General features: G+C 47.0%; 1 protein-coding gene across 3 annotated transcripts in view; it reads left to right on the top strand.

The window, feature by feature from the left end:
• Positions 1-3,277: 3,277 nt before the first annotated feature.
• Positions 3,278-13,864, top strand: part of SEMA5B (semaphorin 5B) — a 283,502-nt gene continuing 272,915 nt past the window's right edge. For 2 of the 3 annotated variants that reach the window (XM_052792870.1, XM_052792869.1), the window contains exon 1: positions 3,279-3,816. The gene's annotated coding sequence lies outside the window, so the exon portion shown is untranslated. Of the gene's footprint in view, positions 3,817-13,864 lie in introns of all 3 variants that reach the window. The other variant, XM_052792871.1, reaches the window with a different exon arrangement.

The raw sequence follows: 13,864 nt of genomic DNA, 5'->3' as shown, positions 1-13,864 counted from the left end.
CTGCCGCCTTCTGCCCTACAGGCCAAAGTCCTGTCATCCCTCCGAGTTTTGCTCCTCGTCCCTGCAGCCCGTGCCCCTGCTCCGTTTAACTCTCCCCCGTCCCCTTCGGTGCCTTGCACCGCTCCACTTGGAGGCAGCAAAGGTGGCCCCGGTTCTCCGCAGGCAGTGGCACTCCCTCTTGCACAGGCACTGCTCTCCAAGCAATGGGTCTTGCCCCAGCTCCCTACAGCCCTCACTCCTCCAGCCAGCTCCCGGGGAAGCGGTGCCGGACGTCCTGCTGCCCCAGCCGCCGGCTGGCCACGCAGCCCGCTCACACGTGTGCCTACACAAACCCACACCGTGCGCAGGCACCCGCCTGGATCGGTTCCCCGCCGGCTAAGGGGGTGCGCCCCCGGCCCCGGGTGACCCCGCGGGTAGGGCGGCTCCGTGCCGGCGTGAGCCGGGCGTGTGCTCGGGCCGGGCCGGCCCGTCTTGGCCCGGTGCCGCGCCGGGCGCATCGGGAGGCACTAGCAGCACCTAGCGGTGAAAGCCGGCCCGAGCGGCGGGGAGGGCGCAGCCGGGAGGACGGGGCTCCGCCACAGACATCTTATTTTTGGTGAAACTGCACTTTGCGCTGGCTAGAAACCACCCGCAGCGAGCACCGTGTCTCTCCCTCATGCGGGACTGGGGGGACAAGCCAGGAGAAGAGCAGAGTAAGGGGCGTTCCTCTAGCAGAGGTGGCTCTGCACAGAGGTGCAGGTCAACACCTCTGCGAGGAACTGTGATGGGTCTTGCCAAGAGCCCAGTCTCTGCCAAGCCCGGAACGGGAACCTGGTCCATCCTCTCCCTAGTGAGGCTTAGGATTTGGAGACTGAAAACAAACTGATATAGATCACTTCACATGCAATACCCTGACTTTTCCCATGGCATTTTTTTCAAAGAATCTGAACTGTACTGCTTTGCGTCACAAGCCCTTTACTAAAAGGATTTGAGTAGTTTCCCTGTCTGGCCAGTGATTTTGGAGATGTCATGCTGTGTAATGGCATTACAGTGTCAGGACCTGCGTGTCCAAGGAAACATTATAGGACTTTAATTTATGTGCACCTTTATTCATGGGTGTCTGAGCAATGTGTGCACACACATGATCAACAGAAGTACTGCCAGCTTTGGGGGGAAAACAGCAAAATAGTAGCAGGAAAATGCTAGAAGAAGATTTTAGGGCAAACTATCTTCTCTTTAATAGAAAAGTGCTATCCATTAGACCTTTACATGTTGACAGACATTGGGAAAACAGTTTATATGATCTCATGCTACTTACTGTTCAATGCTCAGTGCTTCATCTGCAAGTCTTAGGAGGAAGAAAGGTTGAGCTGAGTCTTCTGGAAATTACATGTGTAGTTGTGGCATTTGGTGAGGTGTTTTATCCCTGAGGCTTAGATAACCAAACCACCCCACTCTATAGTAAAACTGAAAAAGAAAGCCAATAGTGTCCCAGCACAGCAGTACAGCCCTGCACTGTGTTCTGCTCCGAACACCCAGGCTGCTGTACATCATTATTTAAAATTTATTTTACTAAATTGAAAGATATCATCCTGCATATTAGGGAAATGGAGGAGCTTGACAGTTATTTACTATTCATGTGTAAATTAAGACAGTACTCTAAGAATATGCTATCACAACAAATCAGCAAAAGTTTTTCCTGTAGGTATTCAGAAGAGATGGGGATGAAAAAAGAGGGGCAGATGCGATGCCACTGTGCATGGGGCAGTTTGCTCAGCACCTTCCAGACTATGCCTGACTTGGGGCTTATCCCAGGGTTTTGAGCAGAATACATAGCTACATTGCAACTAGTTTGTACCCATTAACTGTCCTACACTTCCCAGTGCAAGTTTTAAAATGGAAAGCAGATTGAAAATGCTATACATATAAATAATGTATCGACTGTTTCTAACAAGCTGTATCCAAAAATGCATTATTGCATGAGTGTAGTGATATAGTTACTTGATTAAGGAAGAACTGAGAAATTAAGAACAGGCAAATAATTGCGTATTGTATTATGATCATCGCAGTGGATCTTCTGTTACTTCTCTGAGACGTGAATTGGGAGAACACCCACTGCCACCACAATTGGCTGTCATAGCATTGATGAGCCATCATACAATTACACTGCTCTTATATAGCTATAACATGCTGTCAACATGAACGACTGGATCAGTTTACAGAAGAAAAAAATCCCAGTCTCATTATATACGTACACATACATATGCAACGGCATCAGTGCAGGCCATTCTATCTGGGGATTCAGCTGATAAATAACTGAGGCTCTTATCTTCCGATTTTTAAATGTCACTAAACCAGCCCAGATGTATTTTTATCCTTTTGCTGCCAGGCTGCTTGTCCAACAGCAGAGATCATCCTATAGCTTTATGCGGTTGCCGCTAACGGTGTACAGGCACCGTGCAGCACCGCGGGGACACCGCGGCACATCGGCCACTTGCAAAAACACGTTTGATGTAGTCGTGCGTGTGTGTGTCCCAGCGATTCCCCGCGGGCGGCCCCCGGCCAGCAGCGCCGGGGCGGCGCGGGGCTGCGGCCGCTGCCGACCGGCCCCGGGGCTCGGCGGGCCGCGGAGCGGAGCGGGGCGGGCGGCGTTCCCGCCGGGCAGCGCACAGCGGCGCTGCTTCTCCCTTGCGCTCCGCGCCGCGTACGCGCCTCGCCGCGGATTTTCCGCCGCCGTCTCCGCTTCGGCGTGAGAAAACTTTGACGCTTCCCTCCCCAGGTTCATTTCGACCCCGTTCGCCCCCGGCGAGCCGGGGCACATCGCGACGGGGAGACGCAGCCTCAGCCCGGGCCCCGGGTGAGGGGAGCGGCCGCGGGCAGGGGGGACCGCGCTCCGCCCAGGGCTCGCTGCAAGCCCTGCCGGGCGGCCTCTCCAGGAGGCCGCTGCCGCGGGGTCTGCACGGCAGCCCTGCAGCCCGACGCCCGGCCGGAGGGCCCGCGGCCGCGACTCCAAGCCCCAGCCCGGCGGCTCCCCCGCGCCCCGCTCCCATCCCAGCCACAGCAACGCTGCCGGCCCTGCCCCTTCCAACAGGGAGGGAAGGGGGGGGGATTTAAATACAAGCATCGCTCCGGCGCTGGCTCTTATCCTTGCTCGCGGCCGGTGCCTCTCCTCCACCCTCAGACCTCCCCACGCCGGCGGCACTTGAACCTGCCCGCCCGAGAAGTGTGCCATCCCCCTATCCCCGACCCCCCGCCCCGGGCCAGCCCCGCCGGCCGCCCTCCTCAGGGGTCCGGCCGCGGAGCGCCACCCTGCTCCGCGGGACCCCCCGCCAGCCCGGGGCGGCCGGCTGCGAGCGGCGGGGAGGGCGGCGAGGGCGATTCGCCTGCGAAGAAATGCCCTGTTGAACTTTGAATATATTAGTTGACATCAGTGCGAGTTGGGGCTGCCAGCCCCTAGCTCCCTCCTCCTTCCCTACCTCCTCCTCCTCCGCCTCCTCCCTCTCCTCCCCCCGGTCTCCGATGGAAAGAGTTGAAGCCGTGCTGATAGGAGCCTCCTGGAAGAGACAGCGGAGCGCAGGGGAGGACTTCGGTCCCAACTCCGGCCGCGCCGCGGGGACGCTGCCCGCCGCCGCTCGCATGGCCCGAGGCGGCGCTCCCTAAGCGCCGCGCTGGGGAGAGCCGCCGCTCCGCTCCCCTGCTCGCCCCGCGCCGAGCCCAGCCCCGCCGAGCCGAGCCGAGCCGAGCCGCGCCGCGCCGAGCCGCGGCTGCCCCCGCTCCTGCGGCAGCCGGAGCGCGATGTGCCGGTGAGCCCCGCACCGGGAGCCCGGCGGCCACCCCGTAAGCGCAGCGCGGCGGCGGGCCGGGGGGCGGGCGGCGGGCCCGGCCGCGGGGAGGGGGCGCGCAAACTTCCCAACTTGGCGGGGGGCCGGGGCGAGCGGGCTGCGCTGGGATGGGGGTCCCGGGGAGGTGGGGAGCGCCGGGCTGCTGCGCGGCTCCGCCGCCCCCGGCGCAGCCCTGCGGCGGCCGGCGCGGGGCAGCGCCGCGGGGTGATGGAGGGGCCGGGGGCACCCTGCGGGGCGTGGGTGTGTGTTTGTGCATGGCGCTCGGTGCGCCGTCCTCCTGGCCCCCGCGGGCTGTGGAGCGAAAAGGGCTTTTCTTGTCGCTGTTTTTGCAGTCCGGCAGCGCTGGAGAGGACGTTAGGTAGGAGGTGGCAGTGGAGGTGGTTTCTTTCCCCTTTCTCTCCCCTCCACCTTCCCAGCTCTCCCTAAACCCGCTGAGCGGGGCTGTGGCGAGAGGGAAGGGGGTGTAGTGGTAGGAAGCCGGATAGCCTAGATGGAGGGATATTAATGATTTTTTTTTTTCAGATGGTAATTTGTCTTTGTGGTAGGGGTGGCCCGTTAAATTTCAGCTCACGTCCTGATGGAGATCAAAAGCGAAGGGGAGAGGGAGAGGGAAGCAGAGCGCCTTGTGCGGCTCCTTAGCTCCGTGTATTGTTAGAAACTTATGGGGCCGGGGGGGGGCAGGGGGGAGGATTCCCAAAAACAACCTTTGTGGATCCAGCTCCAACACCCACACCAAAAGTTGGAGATCTGTATTTTCCAGCACTACCATCTGCTCCCCAGTGCTGCCCAGGAGCACGCTTACTGTTATGCCTCAGAGGAAACAAACAAAAGGTGTGCTTGCCAAGTCGGTGCTGAACCTGTCTGTTCATGGGCTTTTAGGTGGAGCGTAAGTATAGAAGAGTATCTTTATCCTAAAGGTTCACTGTCCTCTGTTGGCTCAGTTCAGACTCGTAGATAATTTCCTGCCCTTAAAAAAGGTCTCCAAACATGGCAGATGCCAGGTCCTGGGGGTTTTTTTGTTTTTATTTTTGGCTGGGTTTGAAATTTTTTTCTTTTTTTTTTCCTTGAACTAGTTATGCATGGATATATAAGTTTGGGATCATAGTAAAGTTTCATTTTTTTATTGTGCAAGTGTTCCCTCTCATTACAGAAAATACTTCTTTTCCTAAATTATAGTCTGAGCGGCAAGAGGTTAGCTCTCTGCCTCTGGATGGGTTCAGTGGTAGGCTGAGACCCCAAGCCGACTGCACTGCGAACAAAATAGAAACCAACTAAGCTAAAAGTTATAATGGGCTTTGATTCTTACTGCTGTTTGAGATCAGTAGAGATCCCGGGTCAGTGAAGGCAAGGAGCAGGAGTGAGAGTAGCTGGAACAAGCTACTCATACAGAAAAGTGCTGTCTTGATTATATGTGTGATTTGTAAGCACCCGAGGGAGAAAACTGGTCATAAACTGCAGAGAAGGTGGCAATGGGAAAAAGAAAAATCCTGCTGATATTTAACCAGATTTTTTAATAGAGATTTCGTTTTTGAACAGCCACTTGAATCATCTTTTTCCATTTTTTCTCCCTTTTGTACTAAAACTTTTCTGTTCAGATTGGATTGGATGATAAGTAGACTTGGCACTAGGCAGGCTATAGTAGGGAATCTCTGCATTTTATGTTATGCCTCTTGCGTTTTCAGTGAAGTGCAGGCAATTTCTCCTTTTTTTCTCTCTATCTTGCTTTTTTTCCTTAGAGAGGTTAAGTTTTTGTCCTTCCCTGTCAGGGATATGTTAATCCTGAAGTCATGGAGGGGAGAGAGATCCCGCCATTCAGAATATAGATATTTGCTTTGTTCATCCCCCCAGCCTGTTAGGCTGATGGAATTGGCAGTGGCTGCCCTTTGTGACCTCCCTCCCTTCCCGCAAAGAGCTGGGGCAACCAGGGAGGAGAAAATGTGCAAACTCCAGCGAGTGAAAAAGCACAACCCCAGAAGACAAAAGGCTTGAACAAAGAGATGTAGGGGATGAGTGTCTGTGTGGGGAATGACTTTGAACAAGGTGGCCCCAATCAGTTCATATAGACTCAAAAAGATGGCATAAGGACGGGTTCAGTAGGAATACGTGTAGCCTGATAGAAACTCAATACAAGTGGTGCCATGGGATTTTATTTCCTTTGCAGTAGGATGAAACAAGCGCCCAAACAAAATGGCTTTGGTTGTCCAGTTTGATTGTCCTTCATTCTCCAGGCAGACAGCTGACTTCGGGGAACATACACCCAGACTTTATAGTCTTTGCTTCTTACCTTCTGGTCAGTTGTAAAAGTCCTGCTTGACTTGGGCTGAGACATGATGGGTCCTTGTTAGAGGAAGTGTTCCTGAGAGAACAGGAGAGCAGTCTCACTCTGTGATATTAAACGTGGCTTGAACAACGGATTTCTATTTTAATGAGGATTAATAATCATGTGAGCAGTCATGCTAGGGTTAAACAAGACCATCTGCATGAATATGTTTTCCTGAAAACAAATACATGACATGAAAAGTTTCTGTGTGAAGCCTAGGCTGTTGACTTGCTGTTTGGCAAAAGGGGGCAGTATCAAACAATACCACAAAGCAATCCGCTGCGCCGCTGCCTTTCTGCCTGAGTACTGATGTGTGCTGTATCTACTGGGATCTTGGAATTTAGGGTGTTATCTGGTACCCTTATTCAGGTGATTCCTTGTAAAGACATCAGGGAGGTTAATTCACTGCATAAAAGGTGCAGGATCAAAGCTGTCATTGTTTTACTTTGTGGTTGTATCACTTCCGTATGCTGGTTTGACCAGTGAAAGCTTGGAAATTAGGGACAATGCTGTATGATTGCAAAGCTACTTTTGTTCACATTAAGTGGGCTGACAGCAGTAACCTTAACCTGTTCTCACTCCACTGATTTTAGGGAGAGCATGATGAAGCCCTAGCTTTGGATTGCTGTTCATATAAATGCCCTTCAAGGAATTGTCATCAGTTTCCATAGTAAGAAAAGCAAACGTTTTCTTCTCTAAATTTAACTTTCTTTGAAAACTCGTTTATTTCCAGCCTAGAAAAATATATTGATCTGTCTTATAAAATACTGGTTTTAGAATGCATTTAAAAGCCTTTTTACCTTTTATTTATCTATATGCCTGGAATCATTAGATTAGCATTTCTTAGTTCATTTTTTACTGTGAGCCATGGGTAATTTTATCGAGGGTCTGTCATTGAAAAGCCATGCACTGGACTCCAGCTTTGTCAGGTCTTCTAAGTGCTGCTCACTGCCTTCGTGGTAAGAGCTGCAGCAGCAAGTGCAGACTGGCCCCAAGAGAGAGGCGAAGCGGTGAGGAATACAGAGTCTGTTGTAGTAACATGAAGATGTTCCACCGCCAGGGCAGTGCCAAGATCCAGAGTTTAGGTGCAACCTAAACTTCAGTGTGAAGTCTGCAACTGGATTTGCCTTGCTTCAGATCATGCCCAACCACATCATTTCTGGTGTAAAACTGAAAAAGGGAAATTTAATCATCTGCAGACAGTGGTGGAGGCAATTCAGAATCGTTCTCTAGGGTGAAATTCATTGGTGTTCGTTGTGCAGCAGATACATAGTATCAAGTCACACTGAGATTGCAAAGTCAGTCTTAAGTGATGGACTTACTTACCTTTTACAGACTGAATACTGTGAAGGTGAATTGCCACTACTTTAGGTTGAATCTCTGTGATTTAGTCCAGGATACAAAGCGTGGAGTATTACAGTGCTATCCCTGCTGTGCCTTCAAACAGGCTGGGTCCGAATATGAGTGTTGTTGACTTTGAGGATCAAGTCAACTGTTCTTTGTTATTGTTCTGTTGCCTTTTTTTTTTTCTTAAGGAGGAAAAAACCAACTCACTGAAGGGAGTATGGCAGCTAGTGTTATTGTAGGGATTGTTTCTCATCCTTTCACACTGGGTGCTGCTGACTCCTCCAGCATGCCCAGTACGAGGACTCATCCCATCTCTGTCCATGGTGGCAGTTTTCATTAGTTTCAGTGGGAGATGTCTGAATATGAGATACAAGACTTCGATGGGTATTTGAGCCTGCAACTTGTGTGGACAGTGCCTTGCTTGCTAGAGATTATTCTTCAAGCACAGTTAGCCTCAGTATTTATTTCACCTCTATTCTCATTGTTGTCCAAAAAAAATACTGCATGACAGCAGTTATTCCTTACCCCAGGCTCAAACCATGTGAGCAAAGTGCAGCAGAGCTCCGACAGCACAACTGTGACTTTCAGTATGCAAGGTCTCCTTGACTACAGCGCTGCGACTCCCGAAGTTACCTCTGCTTCAGCACTCATATAAAGCACAAATTTTTAAGGTCCACACAAAACCAGAGTGATTTTCTGATGATGAGTGTATGACTAGTGATACTCTGGAAGTATTACTGTTATCAAATATGTATCTACAAACCAAATGGGTTTGTTTTGTTTCAGAATGTAATAAGTCTGAGAGGTAATTTGCATGTGAAGGATGTTACCAAGTTACAGAGTATGTCTCTGAATTGGTGACAGGGCTATTCATGTGCTTATAATTAAGCATATACCAAAGCACTGTGCTGGTTAAGGACTGGTGTGTCTTTATTTACTTATTAGTGAGCTTTAAATGAGATCATAAGTAAACATGCTGATTACTAGTCTTAATCCCCAAATCAATTGTGAACTCCTTGGGAGTTTATAAATAATCTGTGTAATTTCATTGTTCTTCAGTAAGGGGTCATTTGTGGAGACAGCACAGGATATTTTCTTCCCAGAAGCTGCTTGATCTTACAAGGTGCTACATGTTCTTCATTTGTGTTAACGCGTCTCCGGGAAACAGCACCCTACATGATCAGACCCTGTTAAACACAAACGTAGCAGTGTCTGATCTCAGTGAGTCACCTGCTTTGTTGAGCAGGCTAAATGCTTATGGGCTTGCTAGTCTCAATATATAACATACTCCCTATTAGACTGTTGCTGGAAGTGAAATAAATTGCTGAGTGCCGATTTCAAAGGTTTGATTTTATCCATTGTGCAGCAATATATGACTAGCTGGGATGTAGCAACCTGCAGAGAAGAACCATAGCCATCAGTTTTATCTCTGCCAAATATTGTGCTGCATTCAAAAGTTTAATCATAACTTCAAACCCATGAGGCAGCCTCCGTAACTGGGAATAGCATGTGATCTGGTGATGCCAAATGGATCCTCCAAGTAGTCTTGAACCCTCCGTGCTATGGAGGACATACTCTGATGCTGGATATGCTCAGGTGTTAAGCAGAGATGCTGTCTGCAGTCCTGCAGAACAGCCAGGACAAGTCCTATGTAGATGATCTATAAGCTATTTGCAGTTTAAGGGTTTGTGGCTTCTGAAGTTTGTGTATTTTGCAGATTGCTTGTGCCATAGTCTTCAAAAACTGTTAGCTTTTAAGACAAGCAGATGGCTTTAACAAAATGTATTTGCTGGCACCTGGAACAGGTGGATCTGGAATCAATTTATGCAGTGTGATTTTTTCCACACCCCTTTTGGAATAATTTTATACCCTGGAGCCACCTAAGATGCTTATTATGTAGCCAATAGGGAACAGCTTCTGTCTGACTACATAAGATTTTACACATCTTTTATAGCTAATGCCTAGATTGAAATGCAAAATTTAGTGCTGGGAGTGCATGCGAATTTGTGAAACTCCCTGGAGAAGATGTGGGTCCGTGTATCAGTGAATGAATTATGCTCCTCCATAGACAGAGAGGGCTTTTTTTAGTGGTAACAAATGTCCTATGTTTGGTGTTTGTCATTTTAAAAGTAGTATTTTTCATTTCAAGTGCAAACCTTGTGCAGGTTACTGATGTAGAGCAAAAATGAGAAAATAGCTTTAACTTTATTTGAAGGGATAACAGAATGAAAATTTCTTATGTGGTATGAAAATGTCCTGACTCAGAGACCAAATTGGTGTTTCCAAAATATGGCTGTGATGGTTATGACTAGTTAGATGAGAAAGGAAAACATCCTGCCTGTCTTCTCGAGGGGCAGGAAACAAACTCCAATGAGACCTTGGCCACATTCTCATTCTTGCAAAAGAATCAGGGCCAACAAGCTTACCTGGCTGTGTAGATTTATAATAACTTCGAAGAGGTTTTGAGGGGCTGCTGGGACCATCTGCACAACTTGGAGGTAGAATTAGGAACTAAATCTGGGAACACTTTGGGGCCAGCCTCTTAAGGGAAGAGGATGCTGACTATGGATGGCCTGTTGGGCAGGTTTAATTGCTTTGCTGTGTTGCTTGGCCACATGGAAGTTGTTTAGTGTGCTGTTTCAGCTAAAGGTTGCTTACTTATGTCCTACGATGCTGATTTACAATAGATCAAAGATTGGGGGGGGGGAAGACGAGAAAGGAAAGGGTAGGAAGTTCACTCTGGATAACTCAGTTTGACAGGATAATATAGTAAATTCAAGAACATAGAAAGAGATGCTTTTTGGAGCCTGTATATATAATGCAGGGAAGGAAAAATTGGCTAGGTCTCAAAAGTTTGTTAGAGTGATTACAGATCTCCCCGCCCTGCCTCACGTTCCTTTCTCTGCTCTCTCTTCCTGATTGAAGATGATTGTCTGCCAGAAGGAGATTTTCAAACACATGGTTTGGACAGGGCAATCAGTCTATATTTATAAATCACTTAATATTTCACTCTCTGACCTTTTTGGGGTCTGCTCCACATATGAAGGGCATTTTCATTAAAAATACAAAGCTGAGACTCAGTTTCTGCCTGTGTCCGAGGTGCTCCTCCAGTCTAAGAGAGCTTAGCTTTTAGTTGTAACTGCAGTTAGTAACCACCTATTTAAAATAAAAGACAACAGGGGAAAGAATATCTTTAGTGGCTTGTGGTAGGATAAAGATACATACTTTATTCAACATGAGCAAAATAGGACTATGCACTGTAACTATGCGCTGTTCCAATACTGATGAAGGATGATGTCAAGTAACACATAATACAAATTACAAAGAATTCCACAGTTCCTGCTTTGTGAGGATAATCAAGTGATATAATAGTGCAACTTACCTTTATTTCTGTTTTGGCAACCATACTCAGCAGTCAGAAGTAATAATTATCAGGGAGAGAAACTGAGGCATAAAAGGACTATGGCCTGGAGAATTTTGTGCTCATCTGTTAAAGATTTCATGAAACATAATGATGCAGATAGGCGCCAAGTAGGACTGCCAGTGACTGAAATCAGTATGAATTAGACTTTGAGCTCGGTGAAAAGTCTGGTCTTACGTGACTTGCTCAAGGTTGTAGAGTGCATTAGTGGCAGAGGCATGGTTACAACTCCTGAAAACACTTATTCACATACTTAATTCTGAATATGTAGTTAAGTCCTATGAATGAAATGTTTCATCTCATTGCTTTCCTGCATCAGAGCCCTAGACTTGTGCCTTAGAAGACTATGCATTTATCTCCTTGCTAAACATTGCCAGTAGGTAACTTGATCATGCAAATCTTTTACTCACCTAAGCAGTTCAGTTCAAGTTAACGTGACTACAGTTTGAGAAAAAAAGTACCCTGATTGCATGTGCACAATTGGTCCCAACATTTGAAGATGAACTAGGGATCATTCCTCTATTTTGTATTTTTATATGCACACCGGACATGCGTCTATATAGATTGAATTAAAACAAAAGCAAGTGATTAACATGTTTAAAATTTAACATTTTCCCTCCTTAACCAACAGAAATTGTTCCCGAGAGAGTAATTTACTAGATACCTTCTGTATTTGCCTAGGACTGTACATCAGGAATACAAACCATGATATTGCTAATGCTATGTGTTCCCTCTAATGGGTCTTTGAAATATTAAACCAACTTATATTTGGAATGAGCTTTGCACACCTCCTTGTCTGTGGTTGCTTTGCAAATCCAGGCTTCACTGCTTTGCCTCAGAGAATTATGAGTTTATTATACTTCTGGAATGCTAATAGCACTTCATTTTTTCCCTAAATTTCTTCTTTGTATTTATTTATTGATTCTTCATTTGAGCACAGTTTCGCAGATAATGATGGTACTACTGAGAATAGCTGGTGTGAGTTAATTTTAAGAAGGCTGAAGTTACAATGCCATCCTTCTTTGCCAAGAATCTCTCTGTAAAGTTCATAAGCTAAGGCATCCAAAATGCTAAATTAGTTAAGACGACTGGATAAGATTACTCCCAATGTTACATTTCATTCCTAGTTTCATAAAGACAAAGTGTATCAAGGCCGACAAACCTAAATTTAATTTTTCATTGAAAACTCATTGGCAGATTTGCAGATGATATACTTTAGGGAAGCAGTCTTTTCTATGGTCACTTGGTCTTTACTCAAATGAAGAACATTGACTTGTGAGAGAATACATGTGAACCGGGTTTTTAGCATTTCACCCTTTAGTTTACATTTACTTTTGATTCCTGGGATTCTTCCCCATCTAGTCCCTCCTCCCACAGTGGTGGACGGTAACTCCAGAAAGGTGCTTTCAGTCATTTTATCTGTCTTCCCTGAAGGCAAAGAAATTCCCTGAGCTGATTCATCTTCAAGCTGGTCAACTATTCTAAACAAGCACCCAATTTTGATTTAAATATTTCTGAAGGAAGAGAACATCCTGCAATTCTTGGTTAAGCATTTAAAATTCAGCAGGCCTTGCGATTATGTTGCTTCTTAGTTTCTCAGTTGCTAGGTTCTTGGTCCTCTTATGCTCTCATCTGGAGAACAGAGCATCACATTTTGTTCCTGTGGAAGTACTTGTGAACTGCAATCAAGTCATCTCTTAATTTCTCTGATATTTCAGTATGATACTGGATTCTTCTGTGTTTTTTCAATCCTTATTGCCTGATGGCTCTTCTCTGAATGCTTTCTAAGGATGCTACTGGCCAAAGAAGACAATAGTGCTGACAGCTGCAAAGGTTTGGGAGAACAAGAACAGCAGAGATTGCAGAGCAGAACTGAGCAGGTAGATAGCAGGAGATAAGGACTATAAAGTTGGAAGGCAGAAAATAGGGATAGTGGTATAGGAAGCTCTTGGCATGAAGAGCCTGGTGTGATACATGGATGGTGAAGAACTGGAGTAGCTGTAGTGGTAAAAGGCAACAGCAGGTTTTTACTGGCAGAGGAGGATGGCTGGGAGGTGGGTAGGGACTGCAGCAGCAGCACTGCTTATAAATCAGAGCAGCGTTTTATCAGAGGAGCTCTCTGCAGGGAAATGTCAAAACATCTGACCGTACTTTGCCTGGGCATAACCAGACTTTCTTTTTCACTCAGGAGCACTGTGATATAGGCAAAGAGAAAAGAGACACTTTAAACTAACTGAGGGCAGAGTTCAGGTTGAATTTGTGTTGAGGAAGCCATTCCGTTCTTGCAAGTGTAAGATCAGAGCCTGCAGAATAAAACTCACTTTTGCAATCTGTACAAATGCATGAAGTTTTACTCATTTCAGTGAAATGACCTGTGGATGAGAATTTACCGGCCTGAGTTCTTGATTACTAACACAAGGCAAACACTCTTAAACTGTTTCCAAAAGTTATACTATTGTACCGTTGGGCTGCAGTAACCTTAACTGTGATACTTGTGGTCTGAGAGGACTAGAACCTTCCCATAAGTAGTACAATTTCTGTTTTTAGTTTGGAAAGATGTTATCATTTAATGAAAACTCTTTGTTTTCTGGCAGCCTACTCTGCTATCGATTTACAAAGCTCTCAAAGGACTTGGACATCCATGAAAAGTGCAAGAGCCCAATTCTACTTACAGATACACTAGTGCAGCCTCATTGAAGAGCTGCGGTTGTGCTTGACTGAGGACTAGTAGTATGAGCCCAAACACTCAGAGACAAGTTTGTACCTATGGAAAGGATTGCATAGGGATGGTATTGGTCCAGAGGCATTTTCCAATATTAGGTCTGCAGGATTATGCTGTTGCAAAACCTAGCACCAAGAGAAGCATTTCCAGTTTTAATTAAAACAAAACCCAAAACAATAAGAAGATCTCTATTTCTGTTGAATTTTAAGCTTCCCAAATGTTTGAGCATGAGA

The sequence above is a fragment of the Harpia harpyja genome, chromosome 7 (assembly GCF_026419915.1).
Source record: "Harpia harpyja isolate bHarHar1 chromosome 7, bHarHar1 primary haplotype, whole genome shotgun sequence".
NCBI lineage: Eukaryota > Metazoa > Chordata > Aves > Accipitriformes > Accipitridae > Harpia > Harpia harpyja.
Note: the sequence above shows the minus strand (reverse complement) of the source record. Positions and strands in the feature narration are given on the sequence as shown.